The sequence below is a fragment of the Peromyscus maniculatus genome, chromosome 20, assembly GCF_049852395.1.
Source record: "Peromyscus maniculatus bairdii isolate BWxNUB_F1_BW_parent chromosome 20, HU_Pman_BW_mat_3.1, whole genome shotgun sequence".
NCBI lineage: Eukaryota > Metazoa > Chordata > Mammalia > Rodentia > Cricetidae > Peromyscus > Peromyscus maniculatus.
Window position 1 is genome coordinate 4,200,748 of NC_134871.1, and position 19,349 is coordinate 4,220,096.

Below are 19,349 nucleotides of genomic sequence, written 5' to 3' on the forward strand. Positions count from 1 at the left end.
ACAGTGTTCTGCTATGTAGCCCAGGCTTGCCTCAAAGATGAAATCCTCCTCTTCTAGCTTCCCTAGTGCTGGGATTACAGGTGTGCTCTACCACATCTGGCAGAAGAGGCAATTTTAATCCATACTCATATCCAAAGATTCAAAGGGAGTGACTTCCTCATTCATCCATTCAGACTCATTCAAAGATGTCAAGAGTCTTGGTAAATCCATTCAACAACCCTGGTGGTAAGTAGTTTCCTACTATGCCCCTCCTCAATAGCACCAGATAGTTTTGTCTTTAAATCCTGACACAAATGTGTATATGCATTTTATGACCACTTATATTAGGGGGGGGGCACCAGACCAAATGTTCAAGCCCTATGATACTCCTAAAGCAGTTTTATTTCCCACAGCTTTTGGTCCCTTCTACTTGGTGCCAGTATCTTCATAGAGAAACACTTAGCTGTGGTCTTGAGTAAGACACAATTCTCATATAATGTAAAAAGTAGTTTTTTTTCCTAGTTGAAATCAAAAGGCTTGAAAAATACTAGATTTTAAAATGTGATTAAGAAATAAGGCATACTGCTGGGCAGTGGTGGCATACACCTTTAATCTCAGCACTCGGGAGGCAGAGTCAGGCAGATCTCGGTGAATTCGAGGCCAGCCTGATTTACAGAGCGAGATCCAGGAAAGGTTAAAACTACACAGAGAAACCCTGTCTCAAAAAACAACAACAAAAAACAAAAACAAAAAATTAGGCATACCATATTTTGATTACTTGGGACAAACTAATAACATTAATTTTTTTTTTTTTTTTTAGCCCAGAATGGTCATTAGAGTTATAATAGCTATCCTCTTAGATTTAAAAGCACACAGACAACTAAACAAAAAGAGCTATTGGTCTGGGGTGGAGCTCAGGGGAGCTCTAGCAGTAGGCTTGAGGGCCTGGCTTCAGTTTCCAATAATGAAAAAGAAAAAGATTGACAAGTTCAATTACATTTCTTTTTAAAAAATCATTAACATGTATGCCATGTGTTTTGTGGGTGGAGCTGGAGTTAGAGGCAGCTGGGAGCCACACTATGGGTGCTGGGAACTGATCTTGGGTCCTCTGAAAGAGCAGTAAGTGCTCTCAATGGCTTATACTTCAATTATGTATTTTTTCAATTGACAGTTACATTTGATGATTACATTTGAACTGAAAATTACCATTTTGTGTTTCTCTTCTTTTTTTCTCTGTATCTTTGTTACTTTTTTTTTTACATGTACAAAGAACTTATATATGCATATATACATATATATGCTGCATTTATATATGTATGGTATATGTGTGTGTATATATATGCATATGTGTGTGTGTGTCTCTGTGTGTGTGTGCGGTTTACAAATACCTAGTGTTAAGGGTGTAGGTTAGTGACAGAGCTCCTGTCTGGCAGGTGAGCCCTTGTACTTGATTCTTAACACAGAAGAAAAAACAAAGTGAATGGAGTAATCCCAACCTCTGGAAAAACCTACCCTTAGGTAGTTGTATATACATCCCTTGCACACACAGTTATGTATGCATATCCACAGATACTCATTTTTACTCGAAAGTTAACATAATGCTTTGTTTTGGGAGAGTCTATGTAGAACAGGATGGCTTTGAACTTGTGATCCTCTTGCTTCAGTCTCTCAAACCATGGGTCATCACGTCTGGCTCCACATCTGTTGTTTTGCACCTTGCATTTCACAACTAATAATTTATTTGTGGGATCATTTCATATTGGACACACAGATTAACTTCCTTTTAAAACTCAGTTGCATAATATTCTGTTTTGTAGCCATCTGGAATCCACTGAGCTAATCCCTAACAATGAGCATCTAAGCAGCCACCATCCTCCCTTTAATGAGGCATAGCGGATACACAAAGGACTGAGCTTGGTAAGGCTGACAGGTGTATGCATCCATGCAACCATCACTACAATCAAAACAGGGAACAAATCCATCATCCCAGAGTTTCCTTGTGCCCTTTGCAATTACCCACTTCTGCACCTCCCTGCTCCTTCCCAGGCAGCAACTGCCTTCGGTCACTTCAGGCCAACTATAATGGCAAAGAATTCTATCAAAGTGGAGCCACATAGCAAGTGTTCTCCTTTGGTCTGGTTTGGCTCCTTGCTGCACATATAAAGTCTGGTCATTTCTGTTTTCTGGGCAGTACTGTATTTCTATCTACCGGCATACCACAGAACATGTATACAGCCGTCAGTTATGGCATGTCTGACTGTTTCCAACTCTGAACAATTACAATCAAAGCTGATGTGGACATTAATGCAGAAGACTTCATACGGCATATGCTTCTAATGCTCTTAACCAAATACTTAGGAGAGGGCTGCCTTGCTCATATGGTCTACAGTATGCCTAATCCCGAAAGAGACTGTTGAACTGCTTCCTAAAGCATTTGCATCACCCAACACTTTCATCTGCAGGAAAGAGAGTAAAGTCCCCCACAGCTTTGCCAACATTTGGTATGGTCACCAGCTTATGTTAGTTTGTTTTCAAAACTTCAGCCACTCTAATAGGTGTGAAGTGGTTTTAATCTATATTTCTCTACCGACCAAAGAGTTATGGGCTTGTCACCTACAAATTTGCTTTTGAAGTAGCTGTTGAATATTTTTGCTTTTTTTTTTAGAGGGGGGGGGTTCAAGACAGGGTTTTTTTTGTGTAGCTTTGTGCCTTTCCTGGAACTCACTCTGAAGCCCAGGCTGGCCTTGAACTCACAGAGATCCACCTGGCTCTGCCTCCTGAGTGCTAAGGTCAAAGGTGTGCGCCACCACTGCCCTGCTTAGATTGATTTTGTTTTTTATTGAGTTTTAGAGTTCTTTTTGTATGGTGGGTACAAAACCTTCTATTTCTGTTTGAAAATAACATTTCCTAGATTGACACTGGTTCTTTCACTCCTGTTGAAGAGCAGAATTCGGATGAGGTCTAATTTATATATGTATTTTTTGATGAATATTGTACTTTTTGGTGCTGTTGAGAAATCTCAGCCTAAACCAAAAGCAGTTTTTCCTGTTTTCTTCTAGGAATTCTATAGTTTCAGGTTATATATATATATTTTTTTTTTTTAAGACTTATTTATTGATTATATATACAGTGTTCTGTTTGTATGTCTGCACACCAGAAGAGGGCACCAGATCTCATTACAGATGGTTGTAAGCCACCATGTGGTTGCTGGGAATTGAACTCGGGACCTCTGGAAGAGCAGTCGGTGCTCTTAACCTCTGAGCCATCTCTCCAGCCCCCCAGGTTATATATTTTTAAGGTATAAAACCCATTATAAATGAATTTTTGTATTCAGTATGAGATACAAGGCATTATACAAGCATGCCTGCATATGTGTATGCTGCAGGACAAGGAGAGAAGAGAATTCTGGGAAGCGGAAGGCTGAGGAAGGAAGTCACTGCCAGCCGCCTCCATGGCAAGCAGCATGTGAAGATGCTGGTAAGCCATGAGCCACGTGGCAAGGTATAGATTTATGGAAATGGACTAATTTAAGCTTCAAGGACAGTTAGCAAGAAGCCTGCCACGGCCATACAGTTTATAAGTAATATAAGTCTCTGTGTTTACTTGGTTGGGTCTGAGCGGCTGTGGGACTGGCAGGTGACAAAGATTTGTCCTGACTGTGGGCAAGGCAGGAAAACTCTAGTTGTGTGTGTGTGTGTGTGTGTGTGTGTGTGTGTGTGTGTGTGTGTGTGAGCATGCATGCATGTGTGCACACACATCACACCCAGGGAGGTCAGAGGACAACTTGCTGCTGCAGTCATTTCTCTCATTCTATCCTGTGGGTTCCAGGAATTGAACTCAGGTTGTCAATGTTGGTAGCAAGTACCTTTATGCACTAAGCCATCTTGCCAGCTCTCGAAATTTATGTTCTGTATATGTATATCCAGTTGGTACCCCATCATTTGTTGAAAAGAGCTATTCCTTTTTCAATGAGCTATCTTTACACACTTGTGGAAAATCCTTGAATCTTCCTTACACATTTGTGGGAAATTAATTGACTGCCTCTGAATATCTATTTTGGATTTGATCATGTTTAATAGATCTTTAAATTTTTTTATTAATTAAATCTATTCATTTATTTTATATCCCAACCATAGCCTCCCCCAACTTCCCCTCTGTGCCCTCCCCCCAGAATCCATTCCTCCTCTGTTTCTGTTCAGAAAGGGGCAGGCCTCCCATGGGTGTCAACAAAGCATGGTATATCAAGTTGCGGTAGGACTAAGCTCTTCCTCTCATATTAAGGCTTGTAAGGCAACCCAGTATGAGGAATAGGTTCCCAAAAGCCAACCAAAGCATCTGGGACAGGACCCACTCCCAATGCTAGGAGTCCCACAGGTAGACCAAGCTACACAACTGTCACACATATGTAGAGGACCTAGGTCAGTCCCATGCTGGCTCCCTAGCTGTTGGTCCAGTGTCTGTGAGCTACAGGTTAGTTGTCTCTGTGGGTTTCCTTGTGATAATTTTGCAATCTTGCAATCCTCCCCCCAGCTCATACAATCCTCCCTCTCTTCAACAGGATTCCTGGAGTTCAGCCCAGTGCTTGGCTGTGGATCTCTGTAACTGCTTCCATCATTTATTCACATACCTTTTTAATGCTGCTTCTCTTACTACACTGTCATGGTTATTACCGCTTTCTAAGTCTCAAAGTCAGGCAACACTCTCTGTGTTCTCTGTCAGTAATGTTTGCCCTTCAGTTCAGGTCTTCTATGTTTCCATATTAATTTCAGAATAAACTTTTTTTGTTCTTGTTTTTTTGTTTTTCAAGACAGAGTTTTAACATCCCTGGCTGTCTTGGAACTTGATCTGTAGACCAGGCTGACCTCAAACTCACAGAGCTCCACCTGCTTCTGCCTTCTGAGTCCTGGTATTAAAGGTGTGAGCCACTAACTCTGGCACACTTCCAGCTTTAAAGGTGTGAGCTGTGGGTTTCCTACTGAGCTCCAGGACCAGGTTTAAGAAGTTTCCTTTAGGCCAGTGAGATGGCTCGGTGGGCAAAAACTATCTGCTGCGGAGACCCGAGTGTTATTATCCCCAGGACCCATATTACCACAGAGGGAACAATCCTCACGAGTTCTCCTCTGACCTCCGCACAAGTGACAGGGTACACTCATGCCCACTCACACATACAAACAAAATAAATGAATTGAAAACAAAAACTAAACCAAACCAACAAAAGAATCAATTCTGGATTTTTGTCAAAAGCTTTGTCTGTTTTTCTTTCTTTGATCCGTTAGTATAGTGAGTTACACTAACTGATTTTTAAAACCTTATACCAACCTTTCATTCATGAAACAAGACCCAGTTGGGTTTGAAATACAAGTATATATTTGAGCTTCGCTTTTTAGTATTTTGTTTAGAATTTAAAAATATTTTTAATTGTGTGTGTGTGTGTGTGTGTGTGTGTGTGTGTGTGTGTGTGTGTGTGTGTTTGTGTGTGGACTTAGGTATATGAGTTTAGGTGCCCAAGAAGGCCAGGTCAGATCTCCTGGAGCTGGAGTTACAGGAGGCTGTGAGCCACCTTATGTGGGTGCTGGGTCCTGAACTCAGGTCCTCTGTAGGAGCAGTACACACCACTGGACACTGAGTTATCTCCCCAGACCCTTTTTATAATTTTTGTGTCTATGTTTTGAAGGAACACTGGTTTGTACTTTTCTGGTAATACATTGGTCTGGGTTTGGCTTTGGGGTGATGTTAACCTCATAGAACATGCTAGATTCCCCCCACCCTCCATTATCTAACAGTTTGGGTAGAAATAACATCATTTCTTAAGAAGCCTGGGAATGTACCATGAATCTGCCTGAGCTTGGAGTTTTGCTTGTTTTTTACTACGAGTTCTATTTCTGGTTAGCTCTTTCTTAAATGAGTTTTGAAGTTTTATTTTTGAGACAGACTCTCTCCATAGTCCTGATTGTCCCAGAACTCACTCTGTAGCCCAGGCTGGCCTTGAACTCATAGAGATCCTCTTGCCTCTGCCTCCCAAGTGCTGGGATTAAAGGCGTGTGTAACTTCACCCAGCCAGTTTGACTTTTAAAGGTATTTGTCCATTTTGTCTATAATGTTGGCTTTACTGGAATAAATGTATTCATAATATCCTTGAAATATTTACTAGCATTTATGTTAACAATCATTATTATATTATTATTATTATTATAATGCAGTAGTACTTACATTGCTGAACCACTACCTCCTCCCTGTCTTTCTTTGAGATGGGTTCCCCCTATGTAGCCAAGGCTGACTTTGAATCATTATGTAGCTCAGGTTGGTCTTCAACTTACAATCTTTATGCCTCAAACTCCTGAGTGCTGGGATTATAGGCGTGGGCCACTATGCCTGTTACTATTCCCACGCCTGAGGCTGTTAATAAGTGTATTCTACTATGTTTAATTTTTTTCTCCTCAGGATTCCTAAGATTTATTATCTAGTGGATCGCAAACATACTGCTTATGGATTTATTGAATTTCTTCTACTAAATTTAATTTTTATTTCACTAACTTCAAGTGCTGTTTACTTCTTCTTTCATATATTCACTCTGGGTTGTGCTTAACTGCCACCCAACCTGCCCTCAGTTTCTAGTCCAGTGACTGAAGTGATAGACACAAATCTCCTTTTCTGACACAGGCAAGCAGTTAATGATAGGACTGTCTACCTATACACCCTGTTAGCTGTAGGCCATATAGACTCTTATGTCGTGTTTTCATTTTCATTTATTTGAAAACTTAATTTCCTTTTGACTATAAGCTATTTATATATGTGTATACTTCTTAGCCTCAGGGTATACATCCAATACTGTCAATGGATGACCCAAATTGCAGATAGCTTTACATAAACCTACAATTTTCTTATACACACATATACTTACGTTTAACTTTGTAAATTGGGGACAACTCATTAATACTAATAACTAACAAAGTAGACCAATTGTACAACGTACTGTGATTGGTTAATGGAAACGCACAGTACTTTGCAATTTTGTTTGAGAGACGGTCTCACAGTGTGGTCAGGCTAGGACTCTCCCTTCCCAGCATCCCAAGTGCTGGATTGCAGGTGTACCACCATGCTTAGCTTCATTTCTGCAATTTCCCATTTATTACTTGAAAACTGTGGAGGATAACACCTGGGGGCGGGGGTGGTGGTAGTGGTGGGAGCCGACTAGTTAGTTTGCAAGTGTGGGGAAATCCCCAGCTGTTTTCTGTTACCAGCTTCTAATGTAACTCCACTGTAGCTACGGACTCTAACTGTGCCTCTGTTGATTCCTTCTACGCTCTTACGCTCTCGGCCTTTCATGTCTTATGTATTTAATGCAGACTCCTATGGTGCACAGGTAGTGGAGAGTCCGCTTTCTCTTTGTCTAGGGCGACAGCTGTCTTTTTACTTAACTTAGACCCTCTCTTTAATAACACAGCTGGGACAAACGCACCTTTCTTTTTAAATCCTTCTTTTTAAATGCCTTCTTTCTTTTTAAATCCGTTCCTATTCTTTCTTTTGAGACAATTTCTCACTTCAGGCCTTAGCTGGCCTGAAGCCTACAATGTAGGTCAGGCTGACCCCAAACTCAGACATCTGCCTGCCTCAGCTTCTCTGAAAGCTAGAATGCCTTTAGCCATTTATAATCATGCCTGGCCTTGTCTCCATTCCCCCTCCTCCCCCCTCTCCTCCTCTTCCTCCTTCTTCTTTGGTTTTCCGAGACAGGATTTCTCTGTATGGCTTTGGTGCCTGTCCCGGATCTCGCTCTGTAGACCAGGCTGGCCTCAAACTCACAGAGATCCGCCTGCCTCTGCTTCCTGAGTGCTGGGATTAAAGGCGTACACCTCCACCGCCAGCTCTTGTCTCCATTCTTTAGTTTCCTTTCTTAAAGCAATATTCAGTTAAGTATTTCTTGATTCCACTTAATTTTCTCCATGGGGCAGTGGTTCTCAACCTTCCTAATGCTGAGACCTTTTAATATGTACAGTTTCTCATGTTGTGGTAACCCCCAGCCACAGCATTATTTTCATTGCTACTTCATAACTGTAATTTTGCTACTGTTATGAATCACGCTGTAAATGTTTTTTTGGAGATAGAGATTTGTCAAAGGGGTCTCGACCCAGAGGTTGAGAACCACTGCAACAGAGTTACTAGTAAGATGATTTTGTTGTGGAAATTCAGTGATGCATAGTTCATAATACCCATTTTTAACATCAGTCTACCTTCAAGTTCTTTTTTTTCCTTTTTAAAAATAATTTTTTTCTCTCACATGATCTCATGTTTTGCCTGCATGTATGTCTGTGTGAAGGTGTCAGACCCCCTGAAACTGGGATTACAGGCAGTTATGAGCTGCCACGTGGGTACTGGGAATTGAACCTGGGTCCTCTGGAAGAGCACCCAGTGCTCTTAACCTCTGAGCCATCCAGTCCCTACCTTCACGTTCTTTTATATTACTTCATGTACAGCTCAGTAGCCTTACAATAGCCCACTTTTGATCTCCCAGGCCTGAACTGTCATACATTTTACATTATGTAAACACATTATTTTTTATCAAAAATTTGAATGTCTATGCTGTCATAAATTTCACCCAGAGGTTTGCCTTATTTCACTGTGTGTGTGTGTGTGGGGGGGGGCGCACGCATGTGCATGACCACTGGAGGTCAGAAGAAGGGGTTAGATATGGGGAACTTTAGTTACATGTGGTTGTGGTTGCTGGGAACCGAACTCAGGCACTCTGGAAGAGTAGTAAGTGCTTTTAACCACCAAAACTTCTCTCCTGTCCCTGGTTTATTTTTAATTATATAATTAACTTAGACTTTATAACTACAGTCCTGTAGGTTTTATGTCTAATTTAATTTGGATTGGTTGTCTATCTATCTACCTTTCAGGCTCCTGTTTTTTTCTATGTAATGCAAGCAACCTTTTTCTGATTGAAAATAGGAATGCCTTGTGTGTTCATGTCTGTGTGTACATATGCTTGTTATGGGGCGCATGTGGAGGTCAGAAGACAGTTGTGGGTTTGGGGCCTCACCTTCCACCTTGGTTGGGATATGATTTCTCTTCTGTTGTTCCCAGCTGCATAGAGCAGGCAAGCTGACTCTTGATTTTCTGGGGACTCTTTCTCCATCTCCCCATAGGAACACTGGGATCACAGACTCATGCTACTCTGCCTGGCTCAGCAAGCCCCTTACCACTGAACTGCGTCTGCAATGGTATTTTTATTCTGAAACAGGATCTTGCTAAATTGTTTGGGTTGGCCCTTGAATTTACAATCTTTCTATTTCAGCATCCTTCATACCTGGGATTACAGGCCTGCATCATCAACTCCGGCGAGACTTAACTAATAAATCCTACCCACCCCACCACCCCGTCTGGCTGTTATGGACACACTATTCCCATCACTGTGAGTTCTGGGCACTGCTCTAACTCAGCAAGTCTTTGCTTGTTTTCTGTTTTTTTTTCCTCTTCAGTGCTATGCTTCAAACACACTAAGCATGTGATCTACAACTTGATCTACTACCTGGGCCTCTCCAGTTCTTGACATGGTGCTTGACTTGGCTTTGGGAGGTTTCCTCACAGCCACGTGTTTCGAAGTCCTTTACTGAATGCTTGGGGAGATCCTCTGGATGTCCAGATTTCTGTCTTGGGCATCTCCCTGGTCCTAGTTTAGCTATCTTTGTTTCCAAACCATTTCCACACAGGGACAGCACCGGAGCTGCTTGGATCTCCAGTCTCCCCAGGAGCTGCAAACTCTCAGGGTGATGCACCGGGGATTTTGCTGGACCGAAATTTTGCTGTTCTGCACCCTGACTTGAGTTCTATGTATTCTGTCCTGCTTATCTTTGCCACTGTTTCAGCTGGTGCTTGTGGTTCCTGTCATTTCATCCTCAACAGAAGCTTCTGGCCTCTAGTTGGCTGATGTAACAGACACCGAAATTAACACCATTGGATACACACCTTTGGTTCCACATGTATATGTATCTGTTGACTCAATCACTTGTCTTGTTTAGTTACTTTTGAGACATCCAGGATGGGACTTGAACTCACTATATATCTGAGGTTGACCTTGAACTCCTGATTTTCTTGCACCCACTTCCCAAGTTCTGGGACTTAGGCATATATTACCCCCACCTGGCTGAATTATTTAACTTGCTTTTATCATGATAAAGGATGGTGTATTTTAATTATAAATGTTTTAACATCCATATGCTTACTGATGATTGGTGTTGCCTGTTCTGGAACTGCCCATTTATGTCCTTTGTATGAAATTGGCTTTGTCACAAATAAACTGATTTCTAAGGTTTATGCAGGAAATGAACACTGTGCACATGAATCACAACCTCCCCCCCCCCCCCCCCCCGCCCCCCACCTCTCTCCAGCTGATAGCTGGTCTTCTGACTTTCTTCAGGGTGTTGGTTTTTGGAATGAATAACTTTAAAACCAACACAGTATCCATCCTTTTCTTATGACTTCTGAGCTTTCCACAGCTTGGATGCACATGTGTCTATGAACCAACAGGGGCTTAGTCTCTAAATTATAATAAAATAGCCTCTCTTCTTTTTTCCATCAATGGGAATCAACAGTGCTGCTACACCGCATTCAGGTGAAAACAATGACCAGTATCTCTGAGGGGCGGCTGCCTCAGATTTAATAAAACAAGGACCATCAAAGTTAGTGTACTGAAATGCTGTTTGGTTGGGACGTGCTTCCAAGCACAGGGGAGGGGAGAGGCCTTACAACAGCTCCTCTAGGAGCCACTGGCTTTAGGTCACAGCCTTTTTTCTCAGGTGGACTCGTATTTATGGTTTGATAGGAAGTGGAGGCAGTGTGTGAAGTTAAGAAATTACGGCTATTAAGACCTGATGGCTGTCCCTAACAGTTCCTGAAGACTGGGCTCCCCTAAACACTTGGGGTTCCTGTCCTTGGATGACCAACGCAGTCACCTCCAGTGCCACTAATATACCGAGAACAGACTTTCTACTCAGTCATAGACTTTCTTTATATTGTTGCCGGTTGCTTTTGATTAGTTTTCCCAAGGTAGTGAGAAGGCGCATGTGTTGTATGCTTTCCACAGTATTAAGTAAGTTATACTGAGCTTAAGTGTGTGCTATTGCAGGCAGGAAACCTATATAGAAACAACCTTAAGTGAGGAGACTAGACTCTAGGGGAGAATGTGCCATTCACTTGCTTGTCTGGAGATGATGATGGCATCTGTCATCATCAGCCCTGGATGAGAACAAAGATATCGACGAAGAGAAGTGAATGCATGCAGTTGAGCCTGAAGGGTACACTTCCCCAGGGAAAATGCAGCTGAGCACAGTTATAAAGACTAAACTACCATGGACCCTAAGATTGCATACTTCAACATCTCCTTAGGCCACTGGTTCTCAACCTTCCTAATGATGTGAACTTTTAACACAGTTCCTTATTTTGTGGTGACCCCCAGTCATAAAATTATTTTCATTGCTACTTTATAACACTAATTTTGCTACTGTTGAATTGTAATGTAAATATCTGATGTGCAGGATATCTGAAATGTGACCCCTGTGAAAGGGTCAATGGACCCCCAAAGGGGTTGAGATCCACAGGTTGAGAGCTGCTACCTTAGGCCTATGGAACATTCAGACCAGGTCTGCAATATATACAGAGAAAGGAGGTAGAGAGCCAACATTTGTTATGGACTGGGTGGCCCAGCACTGTGCTAGCAAGCACCTCTCAAGAGTTCTGGCATGTCCACAAAGAAGTTTTATTCCTTCATTTTATAGATAGGAACACCGAGGCTTTTGACCTGCGAAATGACTTACCTAACACATGGAAGCAAGTGATGTGAAAACAGGTCTAGTCAAGATGCCACATGGGGTCACATATTGAATGTGGGGGCTGCTAGAACAAGTGGTTTTAGTGAAAAGCATCTGCATATTCAGTGACCACCACTTCTTCAAAATCAAACATGCAGTGCGTTTAAAGGATTGCCTGTGACTTCACAGCAGCCTAGGTTCGAACCCTGTGACAGGTGACCTCTGTGCTGCACATGCTGTTGGACTGTGCAGTGCCAATGACTGCTACCTGTAGCACCCTGAGTCAGAGTCAACACGACTCTGTTAGTAACTGTGCTGTTTTTCTGCTCAGAGAGGAAACACAACGGTGTAATTCCTGAAAACAAAGACTTTTCCTATTTTCCCACTGTCATTCCTCGGCAGGTGAGTATTGAATTAGTATTCTTTAGATGATATCTTGTTGGAACATTTGATTCAGCTCTGAAAAACGCTGAAGGTGTTCCATGCTCAGCCAAGATCCCCCTGGCTAGTATGCAAATATAATTTTTAATAAATGGTAAAATTATATGTGTACTAAAGAACTAAAAAAAAAATCTGTTTTTTGATGTATGGCCTGTAAATGATTTGTATACCAGTGCTAGAAACCTACGTAATACCTGGTTTCCAGTTCAAGATCTCAAGAGGAGAAGAGTCTTGAGCAGAAATGCTGAAGCAGCCCTGGTCTGAGACTCACGACCCAGCCCCTGACTACATGCAGTTCATTTCATCCTCGAGCATGGGAGAGGACGCTGTCTCATCTGGACAGTAGACACTGGACTTGGAGGAAGAGGAAATGCCCGAGGCCACATAGCTCCTTTTGATTCTAGAGCGTAAACAGGATTGCTCTGCCCCTAGGAGACTCACATTCCCTCATCCCCCGCCCCAGTGGCATTCATCCCCAGCCCTTGAATCGTACATGTGACATTCCTTCCCTCTGCAACCCACATACACAGGAAATGAGAGAGTAAAGACTCTAGTCACACGAGAAAAGCCAGAGATGAGGTCTTCTGCACGCCGTAGCTCATGCGGCTGCCTGTGCCTAACCTAACTTCTTCCTTGAAACCCCTCCATCAGGGGCTAGTTACGTTTTCAGGCCCTCCTTACCCTCCCTAGAATGAGCTGCTCTCCTGCCCTTTATTCGTCTTGCTTTGTTCAGGCCTCTGCTCTGACAGGCTTCTCATCCTCTGCCCTCTCCCTATCTGGCCCCCAGAGCTGTATGGCTGCCTGCTGCATCACCAACAGCTGGCAGGATTGCTCAGCAGTAGCATACAAACAAATGAAGTCCACGTATGGAACAAAAGTCTGTGGGCCCAGACACAGCATTTGCCATGGAAAACGAATCCCCACTTCCAGGATCCATTACTTCCAGGATCCCCATTTCTAGAGGTGGGGGAAGAGAAGAGAATTGGCAAACCACCACCATTTACCCTTGGTTATTTTCAGGGAGTGGTCATGAGTCTAAAAATGCAAAGCTCCCAGAAAGGAAACTGCAAGCCTAAAAAGCACATTACTGATTTATGGGCTCTACATAAGCTTTTAATGGTGGGGAGGGATTGGCCTGCTGCTCCCATATCCACTTAGGCATTAAAGACTTTGCTTCTGGTTGCTAAATTATTTTGAACAAATTATCACCTTCATCCAAGCAACTCCCATCTCTGCATGTTTCCACCTTATTTGATTACCAGTCTTTGAAGACCACAAGCTATTCTCACTTTCCATTATCTCAGGTCACTGCAGTGCTTCCCTGTATGGTCTGGAGTTGCTCACTCTGGGGCCCCAGGAGGACCTGGGAGGTTGGAAGCTAAGAGGAAGAAGGCATCAGGAGCTCTCCACTGCCATTTGATGGCGGCCTGCATCTCACATCCACGATGGGACTTCCTCTGACACTTCGATTTACTCTGCAAAGCCAATTTCTCCCACTCATTGAGCAAAGAAAAGCTTTCATTTTACATTCTCCTTTGCCATCACGCCTTGTCCACAGAGGAAGGTGGTGCACAGGGAAACTCTCAGGCTAGTGTGACACAAGGAGCTGACAGTTCATGTGTGTGGTTCGGGGCTGTGGACAGGAGGAGTTGCTGCAAGGCTGAGCTGTCACCGAAGGCTCAGACCAGGCACAGATGCTTCTTCTGTTCAGGGTTTTACATGTGGAGGTACTAGGGTGTCACAGGACTGTACTCCCAGCACTCAGGAGGCCGAGGCAGGGGGATCGTGAGTTTGAAGCAACCTAGGCTACACAGTGAAACCCTATCATACACTAAAACAGTAAAGCAGTCAGGGCTGAAGGTCCAGGTCAATGGTAGAGCCTACTATGGCCTGGCCTGGGTTCCATCACCAGTACCCCCAAAAAGAAAGACGAGGAAAATGAGAAAACTGGGATAATTCTGAAATACCATAAAGGAAACCAATGACTATGTTTTTCTCCCTGTAATTGACTTTTTTTTTTTTTTTTAAATCGGAGCTCATTTTTCCTACCATTGGGGCCTAGCTCTACTTCTTTCCATGTCCCAGCTCCATCTGCCTTCTCACCACTGCTTAAACAGCCCCAGGGCCTTTGCACACGCTTCATGCTCTTTTGCACCTGCTGAGCTCTTTGCCTTCTATTTGTGTTGCTGTCTTCTGGTTCAGCTGGAAGGTTATTTTTCTCACCACCCTTTAACAGGCCCCTCATTCTTTATTACACACATCAGCAGTCTCTTGACTGTCTCACCCTATTCGGCCACTGGGCGGAAAGCTACTACACACTCCTTGCACTGAAAACCGCCCTCTCGCCTTTGCCCTGCCCAGCATACCACGCCGAGCTGTCACTCCTGTGCTGTTAGCACTATGGCTGCAGCAGGATTTAGAAGAGATTTCCATTACCCCCCAGTCATTCAAGACGTTCAGTTACAAAGCTACTTCCCAGGCATCTGCAAGGACCTTGTTCACTAGTCCGAGTTCTCTAAGGGCACAGGAAGCCACAGCATCTTACAATGCCTCTACTTCAGCCCAGCTCCTCATATATAACAAGTACATTTTTTGGAAAGCATGGGACAGAGACATGAGTGTGTAGTAAACATCTTAGAAAGCTTATTATTCCTGAGGTTTTATGAGGCCTTCTGTGATCCTATCATTATCTTGGTTTCCCGATCATAACCATTTCTTTTTTTCTATTTTACCATTTGGGTTCCCATGAATGATTCCAAATTTCTTAATTTCCAAGTAACACATTCAGCTCTTCAGATTGTTTCCAAAGCAGGCGGGGAACTCCCTCAGGACTGCAGCTGACAACCCCTTAACCAGGAAAAGACGATGAATGCTAACCACCAGGAAAGCTGCAGTTTACAGGAAAGAAAGGGGAAGCGCTGGCATATTGCACAACACCCCTGGATAAAGCAGGGCTTAGGAGCAGAACGGCTCGCACATGCTGACAACTTCATCCAGAATCCCTGGTGACATCATAAACTACATGGAGCGAATGTTGTTTTAAAGGTTAATTTCAATTATGTGTGTATGTGTAAGCATGTGCACATCTGAGCACCAATGCCAGTGGAGTCCAGAAGAGGATGTCAGATCCCCTGGAACTAGTTACAGGGTTGTGAGATGCCTAACATGTAACTCTGGCTGTCCTGGAACTCCTATGTAGACCAGGCTGGCCTGAAACTCATAGAGATCTACCTGCCTTTCTCTCTCTAGTGTTGGGATTAGAGGTATGAGCTAGTAGCCAGGTGGTGGCACACCTTTAATCCCAGCACTGGGGAGGCAGAGGCAGGTGGATCTCTGTGAGATTGAGGCCAGTCTGGTCTATAGATCGAGTTCCAGACATTCAGGGTTACACAGAGAAACCCTATCTCTAAAAACCAAAACCAAAAAAGGTGTGAGCTGGTCATAGCTGACCATGGATTTTATTTTTTTTATTTATAGTTATTGTGTAGATGTGTACACGCTCCTATGCTGGTACATATTTATGTAAAGGTATATATAGTGTACATGTGTGTGGAGGTCAGAGAATAGAGGGGGTCTGATTTTCTCAGCAGCAGGGCAGCCTGGCTATTTCCACCTCTCCTAAGCCTGTCCCACATCTGACTTCTCTCAGATGGAGCTGGGGATCAGACACTGGTCCCTGCATTGGCAAGGGAAGTACTTGCCTGAGTTTCCCCTCCAGCCCCAGCCTGGGCTGTAAGTAAAACTACTCAATGAGCTAAAGGAAGTTTTCTCTACTGTCTAATCCCATCCAGCACTGAGGACAGTAATTTCCTTAGCTTGGCAGAGGAAAGGAAGTGTCTGCTTCTGCTTCTGCTGCTGCTGGGAATTAGATCCAAGTCCTCTGCAGGGGACAAAGACAAATGCCTCAGTGGTTCCCGGGACACACCTTTCCCCCCCAAGACACAAAGACAGCAAGGAGGCAGTAAGCAGGACAGCTGATTGGACCTCCAATTTATCTGTCAGAATCAGTCCAGTTTCCATTGCAGGGATTAACCTAACAAGGTGAGAGATGGCACTGGGTTTCCCCTGTCGTCAATATGAAACTGTCAGGAAGCCATATCCTTTATTGTGTTTTATTACAAGTGATTACACCTAAGGCATTGCATAAACATGCCTGGTTAATGGTTACACTGCAACCCAGCTGTAGCAATGATGTAGGTATTCAGTGCCTTAACAGGAGATTTTAAAAAGTGGGCTACAGGGGGCTGAAGTGAGCCCCAGTGACTCATTCCCAGAGCCGGCCTGAGCCTTCACTGAAATGGGTTCTTGAGAAGAACCCCGGCAAGGAGAATGAGACGTTACTTTTACAGGGTTACACTACTGAGGAGCCACAAAGAACAGAAAACTACGACACCAGTTTTAGTTTGAAAGCTGTACTGAACATCCAAATTGCACAGGCACACTTGCACTGTACCTAACACCACCGTTCTCACTCACCGGGCACTCCTCAGACATCAGGCCCTGCTCCAACCATTGGCCACATATCATTTCTGCCGTCCTCTGTGACAATCTGACAATGGCCCAGTTCTCATTTCAGTTTCAGGGATGAAAAGACCAAGGAGCGAGAAGGGTTACATAACCGGCCACCTCTCACAGTTGGTGGGCTGGAAAAGGAACTCCCTGCTCTCAGACTGCAGTCTGAGTGACGCAGCGTCTCCACTTGACATTTTGGGGCTCTGACCCAAGAGTTCTGCAGGGTCCTACCAAAATGGTTCACGTACTTCTCTGATGTTTCACACTACTAATTACACAACCCATTAGTTTCTCAACAGAAAGATCCCTCTACTGTTTCTGTCTAAACAGATACCGTTCTACTTTAGTCCACTTAAATTAATAGCAGAAATGAAAATGCAATCGGCCCCCAGTCTACATGTTTATGATCTTTTGGAGTTTCTCACAGGAGAGATTTCCTTCTTAAGAACCTTTGAGCCTCAGACTGCTGCTTCTTGTTTTGACAGTCCAATCTTATTAGATCATGTTCTAGCACAATACGGGCCTTGCTCAATACTCTGAAATTTCAGACCTACCAAAGCTATGAACAACTTTTTGATTGAGAAGTCCACGACTTCATGTGAAACTGGAGTCATGGGAATCTGGAGAAATGAACAAACCCCCTGCTATGGTAAAGTGAAATAGGACAACAGTGGAATGTCTTGATCCAAAGCTCCGAGTGTGTGAGGAGCGTCAGATGCTGGTGATGCTTCCTCATGGTCATGACTAGATGACCGCATCTCCAAGGACTCCATGTGCTGGCCTCCTGTCAATAACGCTCAAACGGCCCAAACATGATTGACAGGTAGCCAGAGAATAAAGAAGACTAGGGAAAGGGCAGATTTTGCTGACTGAGGCTAGGTAGCCTGCATAGAGCTCAGAGGAGAGGGACTGGGTATATACAGCTGGAAAGAAAAGGATGTAAGGGGTGGGGGCAAACGGCTTCCTGATGCAGTGATTTGCAAAGACTTGTTCACATTACCTTTGCACTGTGTGGCCTCATGACTCAGTTTTCAGGCCCGTGGAAGCGAAACAGGTATCTCATTTCCCCTCCGCAACTCCCCGCTCCCTTCCCCACATCCAGCCTCTAACCTCAGATCTACCAGCAGCCAAGAGCAGATGACTAAGGACAGAGGGTCAGAAGTTGGCTTGCTGTTCAGCCTGTCCAGCTGGTCGGAACCAGAGGAGCAGAAAATGCTCCCGTGAAAAGGTCAAAGGCAAAGCAACTGTGACAGAGAAATACCACCAGGTAGGGATCATTTTCAACTGTGCGGCTTTAGAGAAGTACTGGCCACAGAATGTCACATGTAGGATTTTTCACCATTAATTGAACTGAAGGCCCGAGCCTCAGTATTCAGCATTCTGTTAAAATTAGGTCAGGAGAGTGATGAGAAGAATTTTTGCTTTTCACTTGGGATTATACTATAGAGAAAATAGCACAGGGCTCTGTAGGAACACTGATACACCTGCATACAGGAAGTGGGACAGACTGAAGCTACCTCAAGGTGAGAGGGCCAATGAGGGGCCTCCACCTCACTGAGGTAGACAGCTTCTACATGGCCAGCCTGTGTTGTCAGAGATGGCATCGAAACAAGTTGGAAAGGCTGATTCTGATGTGAAACCTTCCAACTAGTGTATTTGCAACCAAGTGATCCGTGTGTATATAACTCCCCTGGCCAACCCAAACACATCTGTGGCTGGACCCAGAATACTAAGAGCTGGTGTCTGACCTCAGTGACCACAGTGATGGCTCTTAACCCTTACGCCACTGAAAGCAAACAAGTGCAGGCTTGTCCTCCATAAAGTCACTTCCACTGCTGTTTAGTCAAAAGCCTCTTTGTGACTCTCCCCTGTGGGACCTTCTGAGAGCGGTCCAAGAAGGTGATGGGCCTCTTTCACTAACAATGTCCAGCCTGTAACTGCTGAGAGAGATAGGGATTCTGAGATCTTTGGGGGAATTCAGGGAGGTGTCAGTCAGGAAGATGAGGAGTTTGGTGGCTTCATACTGAGGTGTGACCACCTGCTCTGAGCTCTCCAACTACTTACTTAAAACTGCAGGGTTGGTTCCTTGCTGCCACCACTGCCAAATGAGCTCAACAAACATGTCACGTGGGCTGTCAACTGGCAGCTCAATAGATCTGCTGGAAATTTTCATTCAGCTATGGAGAGATCGCATTCCTCTATGATTTGACACACCTTATGGAACAGAGACCAGGTCAAGGCTGGCTCCTTGCTTGCCCATCATGCCTACGATAAACCAGGCATTTTTCTATAGCCATGCTATCAAAGCCCTCTCTCTTGGCTGTTGGATTTCCTTTTCTAAGAAAAAAAAATTATTTATGTGTATGTGCCAGTATGGGTGTATTCAGGTGCTTGCAGAGGCCAGCAAAGGGTGTCAGATGTCCTGGAGCTGGAGTTACAGGCAGTCTTGAGCCATCTGATGTCAGTGCTGCAAACTGAACTCAGGTTTCTGCAAGAGCAGCAGCAAATGCTCTTAACTGCTGAGCTATCTTTTCAGTCCCTGAGACTGACAGGCTTTGAAACAGACCACATTGCATGAGGCTGGAAGGAAGGAGGTTTCTAAGTCATTGTGTG

At 43.9% G+C, this 19,349-nt stretch overlaps 1 protein-coding gene across 4 annotated transcripts in view; it reads right to left on the reverse strand.

Moving 5' to 3' along the window:
• The window catches only part of Nsmce2 (NSE2 SUMO ligase component of SMC5/6 complex), a 231,285-nt gene that overhangs the window by 36,361 nt on the left and 175,575 nt on the right, over positions 1–19,349 (reverse strand). The window lies entirely within an intron of this gene.